The 17,843-nt window shown below is 41.7% G+C and overlaps 3 long non-coding RNA genes across 53 annotated transcripts; 2 read left to right on the forward strand and 1 right to left on the reverse strand.

Annotated features, from left to right (window-relative positions):
* Positions 1-736: 736 nt before the first annotated feature.
* On the reverse strand, positions 737-13,683 carry LOC118376077 (uncharacterized). Of its 2 annotated transcripts, XR_008144731.1 has the most exons (4): positions 13,251-13,683; positions 6,898-6,936; positions 5,079-6,605; positions 737-4,993 (listed from the first exon to the last, which is right to left on the reverse strand). It is a non-coding gene; the product is annotated as an uncharacterized LOC118376077 (long non-coding RNA). The 2 variants fall into 2 exon arrangements; XR_004823965.2 differs by having other exon boundaries at positions 5,079-6,936.
* Positions 8,291-10,150, forward strand: LOC127932306 (uncharacterized). 50 transcript variants are annotated; one of them, XR_008144766.1, is made up of 7 exons: positions 8,291-8,421; positions 8,567-8,624; positions 8,712-8,769; positions 8,828-9,262; positions 9,350-9,465; positions 9,785-9,929; positions 9,988-10,124. It is a non-coding gene; the product is annotated as an uncharacterized LOC127932306 (long non-coding RNA). The 50 variants fall into 50 exon arrangements; XR_008144750.1 differs by lacking the exon at positions 8,291-8,421 and adding an exon at positions 9,582-9,784 and having other exon boundaries at positions 8,469-8,653; positions 8,712-9,233; positions 9,292-9,378; positions 9,437-9,523; positions 9,843-9,929; XR_008144742.1 differs by having other exon boundaries at positions 8,567-8,653; positions 8,712-9,262.
* Positions 13,684-13,817: 134 nt separating the features above from the next.
* LOC118376070 (uncharacterized) lies at positions 13,818-16,083 on the forward strand. Its single transcript, XR_004823957.2, has 2 exons — positions 13,818-14,444; positions 15,155-16,083. It is a non-coding gene; the product is annotated as an uncharacterized LOC118376070 (long non-coding RNA).
* The last annotated feature ends 1,760 nt before the right edge of the window (positions 16,084-17,843 follow it).

Here is a 17,843-nt window from a genome sequence, read left to right on the forward strand (position 1 = left end):
ATTCATAACATGATGCAAACACCCACCATGCTTGAAAATAGGAAGAGTGGTACTCCGTGATGTGTTGTTGGATTTTCCCAAAATATAATGCTTTGTATTCAGGACAAAATGGTAACATTTTTGCCATGTTTTTAAGTTTTACTTTAGTGCATTATTGCATGTTTTGGAATATTTTTCTGTTACAGGCTTCCTTTTCACTCTTTTCATTTGGGTTAATATTGTGGAGTAACTACAATGTTGTTGATCCATCCTCAGTTCTCCTGTCACAGCCAACTCTGTAACTGTGTTAATGGCACCTTTGGCCTCGTGGTGAAATCCATGAGCATTTTCCTTCCTCTCCAAAAACTGCATTATGAAGAACACCTGTGTCTTTGTAGTGACGGTGTGTATTGATACACCATCCAAAGTGTTATTAATACATTCACCAATCGGTGAATAAAAAGGGATGTGCTTTTTATTTTATTTTATGTATCTACCAATGGGTGCCCTTCTTTTGTGAGGCATTAGAAAACCTCCCTGGTCTCAGTGTTTGTAATTCACTGCTCGACTGAGGGACCTTACACACAATTGTATGTGTGGGGTACAGAGATGAGGTCGTCATAAATAAATGATGCTAAACACTTATTGCATACAGAGTGAGTCCATACAAATGATTATGTGACTTGTTAAGCACATTTTTACTCCTGAACTTATTTAAGCTTGCCATAACAAAGAGGTTGAATACTTATTGACCAAAGACATTTCATATTTTCATTTTTAATTCATTTGTACAATTTCCACTTTGACATGACTTACTGACATTATTGTCCCCATGGGGAAATGTTGTTGCGGTGTCATGTTCACATTTAAAGTGGCGTTTAAATACAAAACAAAACTGACAATACAACTTTCATAACAGTTACATACCAAAAAACATTAAAACATTTTTTTTCTTCCAAAAGACTAGCCTGCTGGCCTTACTGAGTCGATAGGAACATTAGCCGGAGCTATTTAGGAGGGATTATCACACCTGGCACAAATTATTGTCTAGTTGTGTTTTTCCTGCTGAGGGGTGCCCTATACCTGCGCCCAGAGGAGAGTAGTTCAAAGTCCAGGTACAGGGGGTGGCTTGGGTCTAAAATGATTTTGTGAGCCTTGCGGAGGGCCCTGACCTTAAAGATCTCATCCAGGCCTGTTTGTTTGGGGTATTGTGTGTAAGCTAGTGACACAACATCTGAATTTAATCCATTTTAAATTCAGGCTGTAACACAACAAAATGTGGAATAAGTCCAGGTGTGTGAATATTTCCTGAAAGCCCTGTATCAGAGTATTTAGAGAAAATACCTTTATATGGTGATGTCCGACACCTTTCAAGCATTTCTCAGCCTTTGACAGACGCTAACCTGGTTTAAATTGGTATCTCATAATTGAAAACCAAATATCTTATGTTACTTTAAAGGGCCTTGGTGTTAGCTTAGCTGGAAAGTGTTTCACTTGTTGAAACAGGTTATTTTTAGGCGAGTTCATGAACGAGGCAAAGTTGAGTTCAATTTACTGCACTAGATACATTTTTCTTCTCTCTCGCTCTGGGAACGGAGACGAGTGTTTACTCCAATACAACTTCTTTATTAACTTTATATATCTAAAATGGCCGTGGCAGAGGCTGCTAAAGCTTCAAAAGACTGCAGTTGTGTGGTGTGTTACATCATAAATATCCCCCTACTTCAGAAGATATCTACAGCCATATTCTAGAGATGGTGGCATGCATTAATGCAACAGTTGGCTACTGAATAAAAACCTATTTATTGAGAAGAAGGTGAAGACAATGAAGAGGAATAATACAAGACGAAGAAGGCAGGGACCACCTGGAATGATCCAGAGCAGGCGGTCACATACCTTTTCTGAGTCGAATCCATTTCTGATGCAAGCCGAGATCTACCGTTCAACCGTTTTTTTTTTTTTGTTCATGATTGAAAAAACGTAGGGCTAGGCAACATTAACCTATTAAAGACGGTACTTTAGTAATGAGGTTTGTGCAGTAGGCTATAGGCCCAATACATTATAACTGCATATTGGCTTTGCTTCTCAGACCCTTTTTTACAATTATATTTCAACATTTAAGGTAGGCTATATGATCACACCGGTAATAGGTCATTTGTTGTATTATTGTGAGGAACAGCTGAATGAGCATACACTTCAATCATTTTAATTTTACTAGGCTGGTGGAGCCTGCATCTGATGGTCAATCTCAGCGGAGGGAGAGAGCAGCAGACTTAGGGTCCTCCTCTGACACTGTTCAAAAAGGGACACAGTCTTCAAATCAAATGGTTTTTGTCACATGCGCCGAATACAACAGGTGTAGTAGACCTTACAGTGAAATGCTTACAAGCCCTTAACCAACAATGCAGTTTAAGAAATAGAGTTAATAAAATATTTACTAAATTAACAAAAGTTTAAAAAAGTAATAAAATCAAAAAGTAACAAGAAAATTGCATAACAATGAGGCTATATACAGGGGACACCAGTACCGAGTCAATGTGCGTGGGTACAGGTTAGTCGTGGTAAGTGACTATGCATAGATAATAAACAGCAAGTAGCAGCAGTGTAAAAACAAAAGGGAGGGGGGTGATCAATGTATATAGTCTGGGTGGCCATTTGATTCATTGTTCAGCAGTCTTATGGCTTTGGGGTAGAAGCTGTTAAGGAGCCTTTTGGTCCTAGACTTGGTGCTTCGGTACCGCTTGCCGTGCGGTAGCAGAGAGAACAGTTTATGACTTGGATGACTGGAGTCTTTGACAAATTTTTGTGGCCTTCCTCTGACACCTCCTGGTATAGAGGTCCTGGCTGGCAGGAAGCTTGGCCCCAGTGATGTACTGGGCCGTACACACTACCCTCTGTACCGCCTTTGCTGTAGCTTTCTTTTATGCCTGCTATGTTACTGCAGACAGTCCTCCGATTGGTAGGCCTATAGTGTACTTGATTTGCTCCCCCCGGGAAGGCAGAGTTTGTACCTTCAAACATATGAAATGGTTGAAAATGGGAACACATCGCTGGAGCGCAGGGCAGCTGAATCAGGTGCACCTACCAACAACAGCGTAAAATAAAAAATAGGAACGCACGGCTTATTGTTGGGTTTTTTACAGAAATATTTGGCGATCGACTAGGAATGCCTTGGAGATCGACCTGTTGACCACTGATCTAAAGAAAGCGTTCCAAAACAGGGTTTCAATGTAGAAGTGCTGTAAAGCCCCTTTACTCCACTACAAACTAAAAGGGAAGTCAAGGAAGTCAAAAGATCCTGCTGGCAGTGTTGGAGTGTGAAACGGTCGGAGGATCGATGCCAGTGTCAACTCTAGATGTCACATGACCAAAAAAACATTGCCACAGTGTGTGACGCCTCAGATCCCGCAGAGCTATGTGCACAGGAACTGGCCAAGACAAAGACTTGTGGAATAACAAAAAGCAAAAGGGGCAGCGAAAGATGCTGTCCACAAAAGAAAAAGACATTTAGGTGTCATGAAAAAAACACTTGCCCTCTTTGCTTACACATGGGCAGCACTGTTGGTTTTGGAGTTGTATGGATGGCCAGGCCAAGGGTTTCCATGTCCTGGAGTGAGAGAGTGGCTCCAAGAATAAGAAGGCACATCACTAGCTGCTGGGCAAGCGTCTTCTGAGGTCTGCCTTGTCACATTGTGATCCACAGACCTCAATCGGGTGCCAACATAAAACAGCTCTTTGTTCGGGCCCTGGAGAACAGTTGCGCTACACACACATTTTCCCCCTGAAACGGACTATAAATGGATTTTTGCTTCTCCTTCAAGACGAAAGGGGGTTTGCCAACATAAAGACCAAAGAGGAACAATCATGTTTTCTCTGTGATTTTGAAGGAGCTCCAATGACAGTTTTGAGAGGGGCGGAAGACCTTTCTAATGTAATGTAAGAGGGGTTTTGAGGAAGATGGATTTCCGGTCATGCCGTCCTATCAACTGAGCCAGTCTGGACAAGGAGGACTAGACCGTGGGTCTTCAAGCTGTAGCTTCATGCTGTGCTGTTGAGACCGACTGAGAAATCCCAAAGATACTTCAGAAACCATGAAAATCTCATTAAGTTCACCAGCCCCACTGTCACGACTTCGGACGAAGTTGGTCCCTCTCCTTCTTCGGGCGGCGTTCGACGTCACTGGCTTCCTAGACACCACCAATCTATGTTTAATTTTCGTTTTGTTTGGTCTTGATCATACACACCTGGTTTCCATTCCATTAATGATGTTCCTTATTTAACCCTATGATTTCCCTCTCTGTTTTGTGCGTTATTGTTTGTCATGTGGGTTCTCATTGTTCGTGTTTGGGATTATTGTATTTGTTCCTTGTTGGAATCTTACTTATTTTGGAGTAAATTTTGGATGATTACTCAGAACTGTGTCCTGCGCCTGACTCTGCATTTTTTCATTTTACCAACGTCCTCACACCCACTCACCAGTCCTTGAAGACTGCAGGAGGCCATTTGAGGTAGCAAGGTTGTCTCCCCTTAGTCTTTTCCAATGTGCTGTGCAGAGATTTGAACTGTTGAGCATCTTTGCCTTATTCTGCGAAGTCCGTTTTAGCGTAAAAGCTATTAGTTACTGAATGACAGGGATTTTGTGCATTCTTGCCAATACAGACCCCTGACAACATTTCATTTACTGTGAACGCCTCATTCAACGGCCACAACCATATCTAAAGCATCAAGCATCATCAGACACATGCCAGTCACCCAACAGAGTGCTGTGTACATTGCACAATGCACGTTGGGGGCCTCCTGGTTTTGCAATGAAAACTAAGAGAGCCGGTGGGGTTTGCTAACATGCATCGTTGACCCCAAATTGCCAGAAAAAAAACAACAAATCTGTCAGCACCTCCCCTATGGCTGGTTGGCGAGGACAAGGAGGGCGGAGAAGTATCTAAATGGTCTTCCATAATATTTGTGCTGAATGAGGCAGTTTCTCTGAAACTGGACCACGTTGGGCTTTGAGGACCTATATTCACAGAATGGAAACACACAAGCACTAAAGTTAGCACTGAATATGAATATGAGGTATGCATATATGCAAACAAACTCACCATGACAAACACTGGAAAAGGTTGGCCCGCCCATTAGTCTGCAAAGGATTCATTCCATGGTTTGTCGACGACTCAGCGCACAAGTTCCACGCCAAATAGCAACGTGACATTCCCGTCCACATGAAACAAACCAAACAGTGAGTTAAGGAGCCGCCAGAAGTGCAGCATTAGTGTACACAGCCATAAGTCAAGAGATCTAATCAAGATAAAAAAAATGGACAGGAGTCCTGATTAAAAAGGCAGGGAAAGCCTGGGACAAGTGTTTACCTGACCTTTCAACTCCTCCTCAATGCAGGCTCATTGTGCAACATTGGGCTCTGCGTCTTGGTTGTTTACAATGGTGATATATGGAGGCGGATTAAATTGTTCCCTGCTGTTAAAATACATTGGATTTGTTGATGCTGGTGGGTGGACTCTGTTTAGTGAACACTCCAATTAAACACAATCAGGCTATTTCAGAATGATGGGGATTTACCAAGGCAGACCGTATTATAAACACTAACCAGGTGATTGGGAGTGAGACCTTTAATGATGAGTAATTACTGGAGGAAATTACCATTATGGAGATGCAATACATGGTTAAGCCATGGCTATGTCGTTCTATTTACTCTGGGTTGTCCCTATCATAAAGTGTCTCAGAGTAGGAGTGCAGATCTAGGTTTAGTTTTTTGCATTTTAGACCATAATGAATATGATTGTATGTGTAACGGATGTGAAACGCTAGCTTAGTTAGCGGTGGTACGCGCTAAATAGCGTTTCAATCGGTGACGTCATTTGCTCTGAGACCTTGAAGTAGTGGTTCCCCTTTCTCTGCAAGGGCCGCGGCTTTTGTGGAGCGATGGGTAACGATGCTTCGTGGGTGTCAGTCGTTGATGTGTGCAGCGGGTCCCTGGTTCGCGCCCGGGAATGGGCGAGGGGACGGTCTAAAGTTATACTGTTATATATGGACAGGGGGGACCTGATCCTAGATCAGCACTGCTACTCTGAGACGCTTTGTGAATACGGGCCCAGACTCTCAGTAGCTGGTTGGCAGAAATCAGGTTGGAAGAGTTTGTTTATAAAGGGGCATACTGCGGAGGGTGAAGGTGTGCTCCACTTTCTTGCCCGGCCTCTCTGCCTTTGTGTCGGAGTGTTTGTGCAGGATTTGAGTGGCTCTTCAAGTGTTTGAGCTTCATCAGTTAGGACAATACACTTTAATCGTGGCACCCATAGTCAGTGAGATCTAGGCCCATGCCGCCGCTGAAGGGAGCCTGGGCTCGTCCCATGGGTGTGGCCTTCCTCTCGTGTTGAGTCATGCATCACACAACATCAACTCCCCTTCATGGACACACACACACACCATAATCTCCCTCCACACTCACATCACACAATACATGCACACAACAATACATGCACGCACTGCACACAATACACACACCCAACACACACCAGCCCCCACCTGTCGGCTGACCAGACGTCCACTGTTGGCCATTATCAACACCTGATTCACCACTCACAGCTCGGCGTCTTTAGGCCTGATGACTCACACTAGAGGGGGCGCATAGAGAGTCTGTATTGCATGTCATACAGGTAGTTCTCTCACCCCTCTCTTTCTGGAAATGTTTGTCATCATCACTCAATTAAGCTTTGTTATTTGAAAGGATTTCTCCAATGACAGAGCTGGAGGAGGAGCATCATCACTCAAGAAAGAAACAGAAAGAACTGGACAATAAACGACCCAACTCACCTCCCCTCCCATCTAGATAGTCACCGGAGACACTTCCCAAATCTTCAAGACTTTTGTAATGGAATATTTTGACAGAATGCAATGCTTAATTACCTTGCTGGAGTTGCAGAGCTTCAAACCTGCACCGACTTGCTGTAATAGAAATACGTAATTCATTCAATAAGAAGGGGGGCATGACTTTGTTTCAAAGTGCGAGGACAGGAATATACTGCTCTGTTCTGTTCCTCTTCAATGGAAACCAACGGCCCTTAGCAGTCTTACCACTGCCATTACCACTGTGTCTAAGGACAGACTTCTACAGAGCCTCAGAGCCTAGTAGAAGCACAGTGTCTGTCCTGTGATAGCTGTATGAGATTCCACATGCTCGGAGTAATTCCTCCCTCCCTCCCCCTCCTCCCTCACTCCTTGTGCGGTGCGTGGCCCTGAGTCATCAGCCCAGCCAGGCCCCCACACTTTCCTTCACAGCCTCTCTCTGGCTGTGGCGAGGAGGACGGCGGATTCACCGACCAACCGAAGGATCACGATCCTCCCAGAGTGAACTCACTGAATAGCCTCCGAAGGCGATGACTCACCCCCACGGAGGAGCACTCCTCTCCGTCTCCTCCTCCAGCCAGCCTCCCCCTCTCAGACAGTTCTCCAACCCCACCACACCCCACCCCAACCCGGATCAGATCAGAATCCTTCGCCCGTCTGTCTGTCTGGCCTTTGGCACAAAGTCAAAAAACTGAAGGACATATAGCTCACTTGTCTGCATGTTAAACAATGGATACTGGGGAGATAATGACATCCTAAGGCCAACCTGCAAGGTACATAGCTATCATTATCAATCAAATTCAATCACATTTATTTATAAAGCTCTTCTTACATCAGCTGATGTCACAAAGTGCTGTACAGAAACCCAGCCTAAAACCCCAAACCACAAGCAATGCAGGTGTAGAAGCACGGTGGCTACGAAAAATCGAAACCTAGGAAGGCCGAAACCTAGGAAGAAACCTAGAGAGTAACCAGGCTATGAAGGGTGGCCAGTCCTCTTCTGACTGTGCCGGGTGGAGATTATAACAGAACATGGCCAAGATGTTCAAACGTTCATAAATGACCAGCAGGGTCAGATAATAATAATCACAGTGGTTGTAGAGGGTGCAACAGGTCAGCACCTCAGGAGTAAATGTCAGTTGGCATTTCATAGCCGATCATTCAGAGTATCTCTACTGCACCTGTCTCTAGAGAGTTGAAAACAGCAGGTCTGGGACAAGGTAGCTCATCCGGTGAACAGGTCAGGGTTCTATAGGCGCATAGCTATCATTAGTGAGGATGAAGATGTCTATAGTTCCGTCTGGGCAAAGTGTGCTCTGGTCTTTAATCATCCCACTCATCTAAAGAAGGGGTTCTTAAACTTTTTCAGCCTGGGACCCAAATGAGAAATTCTATGTTTTCCTGCGACCCAAGTTTTGGAAAATATGCAACTCTATGTAAATATTGGTACATTTCATTGCCCATGTGCCTAAAGTCAAATGCAATAAAAACAAATAACAATGAAATGAAATATATATGTATTCCTCAATAAAAACACGGTTACATATCTGTCTAGGTTGGAACTGGTGTTACATATCTGACTAGGTTGGAACTGTTGTTACATATCTGTCTAGGTTGGAACTGTTGTTACATATCTGACTAGGTTGGAACTGTTGTTACATATCTGACTAGGTTGGAACTGTTGTTACATATCTGACTAGGTTGGAACTGTTGTTACATATCTGACTAGGTTGGAACTGTTGTTACATATCTGACTAGGTTGGAACTGTTGTTACATATCTGACTAGGTTGGAACTGTTGTTACATATCTGACTAGGTTGGAACTGGTGTTACATATCTGTCTAGGTTGGAACTGTTGTTACATATCTGTCTAGGTTGGAACTGTTGTTACATATCTGACTAGGTTGGAACTGTTGTTACATATCTGACTAGGTTGGAACTGGTGTTACATATCTGACTAGGTTGGAACTGTTGTTACATATCTGTCTAGGTTGGAACTGTTGTTACATATCTGTCTAGGTTGGAACTGTTGTTACATATCTGTCTAGGTTGGAACTGTTGTTACATATCTGACTAGGTTGGAACTGGTGTTACATATCTGTCTAGGTTGGAACTGTTGTTACATATCTGCCTAGGTTGGAACTGTTGTTACATATCTGTCTAGGTTGGAACTGTTGTTACATATCTGTCTAGGTTGGAACTGTTGTTACATATCTGTCTAGATTGGAACTGTTGTTACATATCTGTCTCGGTTGGAACTGTTGTTACATATCTGACTAGGTTGGAACTGTTGTTACATATCTGTCTAGGTTGGAACTGTTGTTACATATCTGTCTAGGTTGGAACTGTTGTTACATATCTGTCTAGGTTGGAACTGTTGTTACATATCTGACTAGGTTGGAACTGTTGTTACATATCTGACTAGGTTGGAACTGTTGTTACATATCTGTCTAGGTTGGAACTGTTGTTACATATCTGTCTAGGTTGGAACTGTTGTTACATATCTGTCTAGGTTGGAACTGTTGTTACATATCTGTCTAGGTTGGAACTGTTGTTACATATCTGACTAGGTTGGAACTGTTGTTACATATCTGACTAGGTTGGAACTGTTGTTACATATCTGTCTAGGTTGGAACTGTTGTTACATATCTGACTAGGTTGGAACTGTTGTTACATATCTGACTAGGTTGGAACTGTTGTTACATATCTGACTAGGTAGGAACTGTTGTTACATATCTGACTAGGTTGGAACTGTTGTTACATATCTGACTAGGTAGGAACTGTTGTTACATATCTGTCTAGGTTGGAACAGTTGTTACATATCTGTCTAGGTTGGAACTGTTGTTACATATCTGTCTAGGTTGGAGCTGTTGTTACATATCTGTCTAGGTTGGAACTGTTGTTACGTATCTGTCTAGGTTGGAACTGTTGTTACATATCTGACTAGGTTGGAACTGTTGTTACATATCTGTCTAGGTTGGAACTGTTGTTACATATCTGTCTAGGTTGGAACTGTTGTTACATATCTGTCTAGGTTGGAACTGTTGTTACGTATCTGTCTAGGTTGGAACTGTTGTTACATATCTGACTAGGTTGGAACTGTTGTTACATATCTGTCTAGGTTGGAACTGTTGTTACGTATCTGTCTAGGTTGGAACTGTTGTTACATATCTGTCTAGGTTGGAACTGTTGCTGTGTCATGATGCAGGACCTTCAACGAGCCGTGAACTCCGGATAAGAACGCCTGAGGCCAGAGTTGCATCTAACTAGATTTGTTTGACTAATTCATTGACAAGTTAGGAAAGCACCCTGACAACATCCGTAATTTGTTGAAATGTGTCAGTTGGGAGTAACAAATAAGCATTTTCTATTCCATTTTCAATGCCCTCCAACTTGCTTCAAGACTGTCTGAACATCTTTCAGGGACTTGACAATGTGACCAATGGATTTCATAGAGCTTGTAATATGTCCGTAAGAGTGCGTCGCCCATAACACAGAGACTTGTTCTTATAGAAGATTCTGTTGACCATTGCAAGAGCAATAAGGATTTTTAGGGGCATTATGACTGGGTTAATTAAACACAGCTGCCCCTAAAAGTCCCTCACTTTTCTTGCTGCCTTTTTCTTGTTCTCCCTCCCTCTCTCTCTCTCTCTCTCTTTCCTTATCTCTCTCTCTCTCTGTCTCTGTGTCTGTCTCTGTCTCTCTCTCTTTCTCTTTCTCTTATGTCTGTTCCAACTTTTTTTAGATTGAACTGTTGCGTTTACTGATTGAGGAGTGGGTTCACAGCTTGGATTAGTTGGGTACCATCAGAACCGTGGCTGGATCATTCGGAACAACAAACAGAGGCAAAAGAAGAACCAACCAGCCTGTCAATAGGCCAACACATTAGACTTTGAGTTTAAGTGGATGAGGCTAGAGGGTTGCATATTTCACAGAAAGCAATTTATGAATTGTATATTTATAATGACTGACTGTTATTGGGATTAGCGCGGGCATTTTAAAGGGGGTTGAATGAGTTCAGAGCTTCAGTCTTTCTCAGAAGGGTCCCTAGTCTAGTTCATTAGCTCTTCAGCTTTACTGTAGCAGACAAGGTAAACACAACCTAGGCCAGTTGAATTAGAGGAGTTTGCTGTATTCACAATTACTACGTAATGACAATATATTACATATGTTATGGCTTTTGAATAGCTGTGTTTCAGTTGGAAACTCGACGAACGAATCCAATGACCTGACATACCTTGAACAAGCATTCCCTGGCATCTGCTCGCACATGTAGTGTAGGCCCAGGCCTAGTTACAGCTGCAGCCTGGGTTTAGGACTGATATGGTCTAGTTAAAGTGATTACAAAGACTATTGCAAGTTGCGAGATGAGTCTAACTGGACCTGGAACAATATAAAATGCCACTGAGAAAGGCTTGGCAGGCAGCGAGCACTGTTTATATCCCAACTTAAATCAGCACTCTTGGTGGATATCCCAGATGTCCAGTATAGCCATGGTGCTTATTCAATCCAGGCCCGTGTTACCAGCCTCCCAAGCCTTCCTACTTAGGCACTCTACACTCTCACACTCATACTGGCTGTTTTCCTGGTTGGTATTGAGGAGGAGTTGTGTCATGCAATGTTTTTGGTTTAGTTTTTGGAGTGAGTCATTTCATCTTTATGGTGGTAGGATGTAAATCAGCTGTGGCCTTACATATATCTTAAAATGACCTGAAACAGAGCAATAGGAAAGTTAATGACGACGTCTCACTTAGTTTGAGGGTGTAATCTATTTGATTCCGTTTTTAAACTTGAAACTCAGTTCACGCGTGAGATCTATCATTTCAGTTAGAAAATAACTGAAGATATCTTAGAGGATATCATTCCAGTTAGAAGATAATGTTTCACAAATGCTAATCTTCACAAGGTTTACTGTCTTTTGTCCTTATACTGATGATAACAAACGAATTAAGTGTTAAAATAAGTACACTGATGTGTAAAATAGTTTAACAGAGCGGACAGCTGACAGCCACAGCTTTGTCACAACTGTAGCTTCAAATGGCAGGCTTCTATAAACAAAGTCTGTTGCAAAGGAGAGAGAAGAACACCGCCTACTTAAACTGTAGAAAAAATCAGCACTGTAAAGAAATGTATTGATGTTAGTCAGATGGTGAGATAGTAGGCCTAAATAGTAGAGAGTACTATGGCAATGATCATTATACTTAGATATATAATAATGAGATAGTATTGCATTCATATTGGAATAAAACACATGCTGCAGCATATGTCTTACCTAGGTGTCATTTGAGCATGTAGATGTCACCATCAGCATTGCTAATATTAATTACGTAAAGCATTTAGGGAATAGATGCTAAATTCACTAGTGGGGTATGTAGACTATGGCATTTGGCTGGTGAAAATATGCCTGAGACTAATTTGGTAACTGACTTCACTGCTACTTTTATGACTAACACACTTTAAGCATATTAGAAGATGGACTTTTCTCCTCCTCAGTTGAATTCAACTTTTGTCTTAGACATACAAAGTATTCTCAAGTAGACTGTTAAGAGATGTCATAAAAGTTATTGTATCTTTGCACGAAGACGTTTTTTTAATGGGCCATTTTAAGATGTAGGTCTGACACGTTGGCCTGTCAAAGAGATTTAAGCCCACATGTCACATGTAGAAAACATATGGACTTGATATTAATTCATGTAAAAGCAGTAGATCAGTGTTGTAAAAGTTGTTTTGATGACTTGTCATAATTTCTTGGCCAATCTTATTACAATGAATTAAAAAAAAATGTTTTTTTGACCCTCTCACTTCTAGAATAAGGAACCATATAGGCTATATATTAATTGTGTTTTATAATTGATCTTTTGATATCAATCCCTGTGAGGCCCTTAAACTAGTTTTGCGAAAAAGTTATATGCTTGGTTAGGTAGTCCATATCCCGGGCAGTGTGCAGTGCATGTCGTCTCCTTAAATTGCATTAGTGCGAAATAGTTCACCAGTACAGAATCTATATTTTGTCAGTTCACTTGCAATATATTCTGAACGTGTTGGTCACATGAGTCAGAAACTGGGACTTTGTAGGCCAGTTGAATGAATAAGGACTCACCTTGCCCGCAAAGACCCAGCCTCTGGCACACACTGATTTCAGAGCACTCTATAATTGTGTGAGGAATTGTGTCTTGTCCTTGAATTATAAAGGGATTATGATGAATAATGCTGAACAAAATAGCCGAAATCCTTTGTAGTTTAGCATTCATTCAGTATATCCTATTCAAAAACGCAGTTGGCACAAACTAATTGTCCCAATATTGTCGACTTCTTCCTATCCAGACAAGGCACAACAATTAATTCAAGGAAATCTACAGAACCACAATAGGCTATTCATATTCACTGTTTTACTGAGCTAACGTTGTCTTTACCTGATATTCTCCAATGTCGCAAACATGTTCAGCATAAATGCGCAAAGCGGTAGGATCCGTGATGTCTCGTCCGCATCCCTTGGACAGCAAGACGACTTCGCGCAAAACCCTCGCTTGATGAGTATATGGGAGAGATTGGAGATGCGTGCGAAGTTGAAGTTCGCTGCTGCTCATCACACCACCACCGCCCCTCTTTTTGATCAGTGGCGCTGGTATTGCACAATCACCAAATTTAGAAATAATATCCTTGGGGACGTATTGCACCATTTTCTTTCAAAATCACTTGAAATGTTGTTTTCTCCAAAATAAGAAAAACGCAACAGTGTAGCACTCGGGATTCCCCTAAGGTTTAAAGAAAAGGATAAATGCGATGTTTTCCAGTCTGAGCGAACCCCGTGCGCACGCATCGCCGACGGCACTCAAAATATCCATTCTCTAAACGGACTTGCAGATGTTATTGCCCATTTGTAGGCTATATGACCACGGCAACACCAAGAACTGAAAGGATTAGATATATTCTGTTGCGCCCTTGTGCTGGGACCTCCCCAAAATGGACTTCCGCTAAGTGGTAACCTGGTTATTTTGAGCGCGTCACTTCGTCTTGTCTCCAAGTTATAGGTTCCCATTGCCAAGGTTGGGCGCAGCACTTAACTGATATTGTTATAGGCTACTTATTGATGGAGTAGACATCGATAGAAATCGGCACACTATTGACAACACAACGAAAGAAAGTTGGACACATTCCTGTGGTTTCTTTCTTATCCGAATGATACATTTATTTGGCCTACATAATAATGTCATAAAATTCGCATATTATAGTCTAATAGGCATAGTGGCCGTTATTAAGAAACATCTTAGAGTTTATGTAAGCTTGGCACTAGGCAATATTAAGATTTTAGATGATTATTATATTGGCCCGTCATTTCTCTTGCGCTCCTACTTCTTTTGGTGGTGTGGTGCGACTCCACGTGGCAACAAATTGAGGATTATTGTAGTAACAAGAACGAATAAACCCAAAGAGCACGCCCTACTCTCTGTGCGTAATGACGCACTTGCGCAGGAGCAATGTCACAGTCGCAACACCGAGACAGCGCCACCGATTTATTCTAAACTGAATAATAATTGTTATAAACCACAGATACGGATGTTCATCCTCATTCCAACAACGATTTGCATAACATTTCCAATCCATTGGTGAGTATTATTCGTGTGTGTGTAATAGTCGCATAATGTCGCGCTGGCGAACTTTGACTCGAGTTTCGACCAAAGGATGATGTTGATGATGCGGTTTTTTAAAAAGCTCTTGTTTTGGCCAAGTAAATTATCGCAATCAATATTATTTTATCTCCTTCCTGTGTCATGTCCTGTTAAATATTTGCTAAATGCCATTGGCTACAAGGCCATAGAAGTTTAGGAATATGGCGCCTCGATATTTGCGCACATAGGCTATTCAAATTGGTCCCAGTTTTGAGTTGTTTTCTCGTGGGGAACTCATCACTAATTAAATTAGATTTTTACATTCATCGTTTTATTCCATCGCAACGTTCCTTATTTACTAAGATGAAGATTGTCAGGAGGGACCAACAGGCTATATCTGTGCCCTGATGTCAGACAGTCAGCTGGTGTTAGTCTCGAAGGCTACGTAACAGCTGGTCAAAGATGAGAATGATACCTATTCTAGAAAAACAGCAATCATAACATGTTGTGGATGATGAATGAATATCATATTTATAAATTGCCTGAACAATCACAGATATATCACCTGTCAGGAAAACTGGCTCAAAGAGCCTGTATGTAGAGCTACTTCACAGTTTCCTCTTTCCAACTGCCCATATGACCTCCATTTAAGGGGTCAAAGGTCACCATAGTGTGCCCTGTGTGTACCTATCTTTCATTCCCCCCAGTGAGGGTCGTGTAGTGGGGCCCGTGAGCGGCGGATGAGGGTGGGGTCCAGCATCAGCGGCGCCCTGCAGCCTCCCAATGGTCTCCCCCACTATGAAGGCACTGGTGGACGCTGTGTGGGCGGTGTGGAGCATCGGTGCCTCCGTCTATGACTACATCCACACCAGCGCCATGGAGGAGCGCATCCACACGCTGGAGACCGTCATCACCATCCACCAGTGTGTCATCGCAGCGCTGACCGCTGGAGTGGTGGTGCTCTTCACCTACATACTGTTGAGGAAGCACTGAGGGGGAGTGATGAAGGAGAAGCCACGCAGGGCCCAGGAAGCTAGTTTTGTGGACAACATAGGATTACCAGAGTGATCAGAAGCATTGAGAGTGTGGGTCTGGAAAGTCATCCAGAGCCCTGGAGAGACCTACCGGCCTACATGGATTAGATTGAGGAGGACTTGATTAATAAGGGATTTTGGCTACTAGAAAAGTTTTGGGCTATTTGGCCTTTATTTCGGCTGACAATTGTACCATTCTACTGCGGGGGTGTTGCTGGACACTGTGTCTCAGGGAGTCAATGGTTTCACTCACTTTGCACCCATGGAAGATGAAGACATGGGCAGAGATGGGCAAAAGATGCATGAAAATGTATCTTTTTACAAATACAAGTTACTTTAAAGACCAATGTATAAAACTAAAATACAAAATACTTTTGTGAAGAATTGTATTTAGAATGATTAATTCTTTAATAGAAAATACATTTGCAAGTACATGCCTTCACTACAACAGTATTCTTAGTAACAGAAACAAAAAACCATTTAACTTGCTATGACTGTAATATGTGGTTGTTTATCTACCTTGGTTGAATACACTGACTAAGTCACTGTGGTTAAATGTCTGCTAAATTACCTAAATGTAAAAATGTAATAATTGCAAAGCACACTTGGTATTATTATTGGCCTTATTTTGTGGGCGGAGCTCATCAATAATACCCATCATGCTTTGCAGGTGTACATTTGTACAATTACATGTTGTTCATTCAGCAGACACTCATATCACACCATAGTGCCGTGACTTCTGATACCAATGCAGGGTGAAAGGGGGCCTCCAAATGTTGAACCGCTATAAAATAAAAAGGATATAGAAAATGTATTTTGAAAATATAAATGACAGGTCTCAAGTATGTTACAAACTACATTGGATTGTAGTTCAGGCCAGTGAAATACAAATGACAAAATACTCAAAAGCAAATGAAATATGAATTTCAATTACATGTAACATACTGCCCATCTCTGGATGTGGGTATGCTAAAACCACAGCGACGAATCAACCTTTAGACTGTAATCTAATAGCGCACTAAAGGGATGATAACTATCATTAGGTTTGACTGCCTTAATATGCCTCAAGTGGTTTCACTCCCCAGATGGAATAACATTATTAGTTAGTTAGGTTTTCATGTTGGCTCTAATTGCTTATCCCGCCTGTATGATGCATTGGAAAACTGGAAACTCCCTCTTCAAAACCATGACTGTACTAGGTGCCAGCCCAACAGTCTATACAGGTCTATAATTGGAAGTCTTGGTCATGAAGATGAAAGTGTTCACTTAGAGGTTAACTATTATATCACCCAGTGAGGGAGTGGAATATCATGGGACGGGCAGAATGTATTCTCAAATGGCCTTATTTGTTGTAGAAAACTGGCCTCAAGATTCTCCTGTGAATTCCCCTGGAGAAGGAATTTCTGTGAAGCACTCAAAGGTCAATACACTGGTCGCCACGAATGCCATTTAGTACAGTACATGTTCTTTGATAAAACTCCTTTAAAGCATGTTTATTTGATTGCTAAAATAAGTCATTGTAGATAGTCTTGTAATGCAAGACTTTGTAGTGGCATTTCATGGCGTTAGTTGAACATGGCTATAGCTGTGAAGGTTACGGAAAGAGTATTTAGAAGCATCTTTACCTGTAAAATATGAATCAACCTGAATGTTTTTGTACATTGTTTATAAATGTTTCAGTAATGACCACTCTTAACATTTAAAAGGGTATAAAACACATTGTAGGACTTAAAATATTTATGGCAGTTTAAGTGCAATGTTATGTTGTATAATTAATTTAAATTGTTCACTTGCTACAATATGACGAATACACAATGTTTGCCCTATCATCTTGTTCAGATTGCCAAAATGGGCCTCAATGGAATGTTTCAGGTAAATCAAATGTGACTTACAGGTGACAAACAGCATCCATGGCAACAAAACATTTAATCACCTCCTGGATCTTTGTGTGAATGTACAGTACCTTCAGAAAGTATTCAGACCCCTTGACTTTTTCCACATTTTGTTAAGTTACAGCCTTATTCTAAAATGGATTAAATAAAAACATTTCCTCAGCAATCTACTCACAATACCCAATAATGACAAAGCAAAAACAAGTTCATAGATTTTTTTTGCTAATAAAAAAAAGATATGTAAATATGGTTTCTGTTTTTCATGACTATTCAGACCATTTGCTATGAGACTCGAAATTGGTGCGGCTGGGTTGGTTGTTGAGAAGCAGTGCGGCTTCTCGACCTTCGTCTCTCCCAAGCCCGTATGGGAGTTGTAGCGATGAGACAAGACAGTAACTACTAACAATTGGATATCACAAAATTGGGGAGAAAAAGGGGTTACAAATAATAAAGAAAAGAAATTGAGTTCA

This window comes from Oncorhynchus keta, chromosome 10 (genome assembly GCF_023373465.1).
Source record: "Oncorhynchus keta strain PuntledgeMale-10-30-2019 chromosome 10, Oket_V2, whole genome shotgun sequence".
Classification (NCBI taxonomy): Eukaryota; Metazoa; Chordata; class Actinopteri; order Salmoniformes; family Salmonidae; genus Oncorhynchus; species Oncorhynchus keta.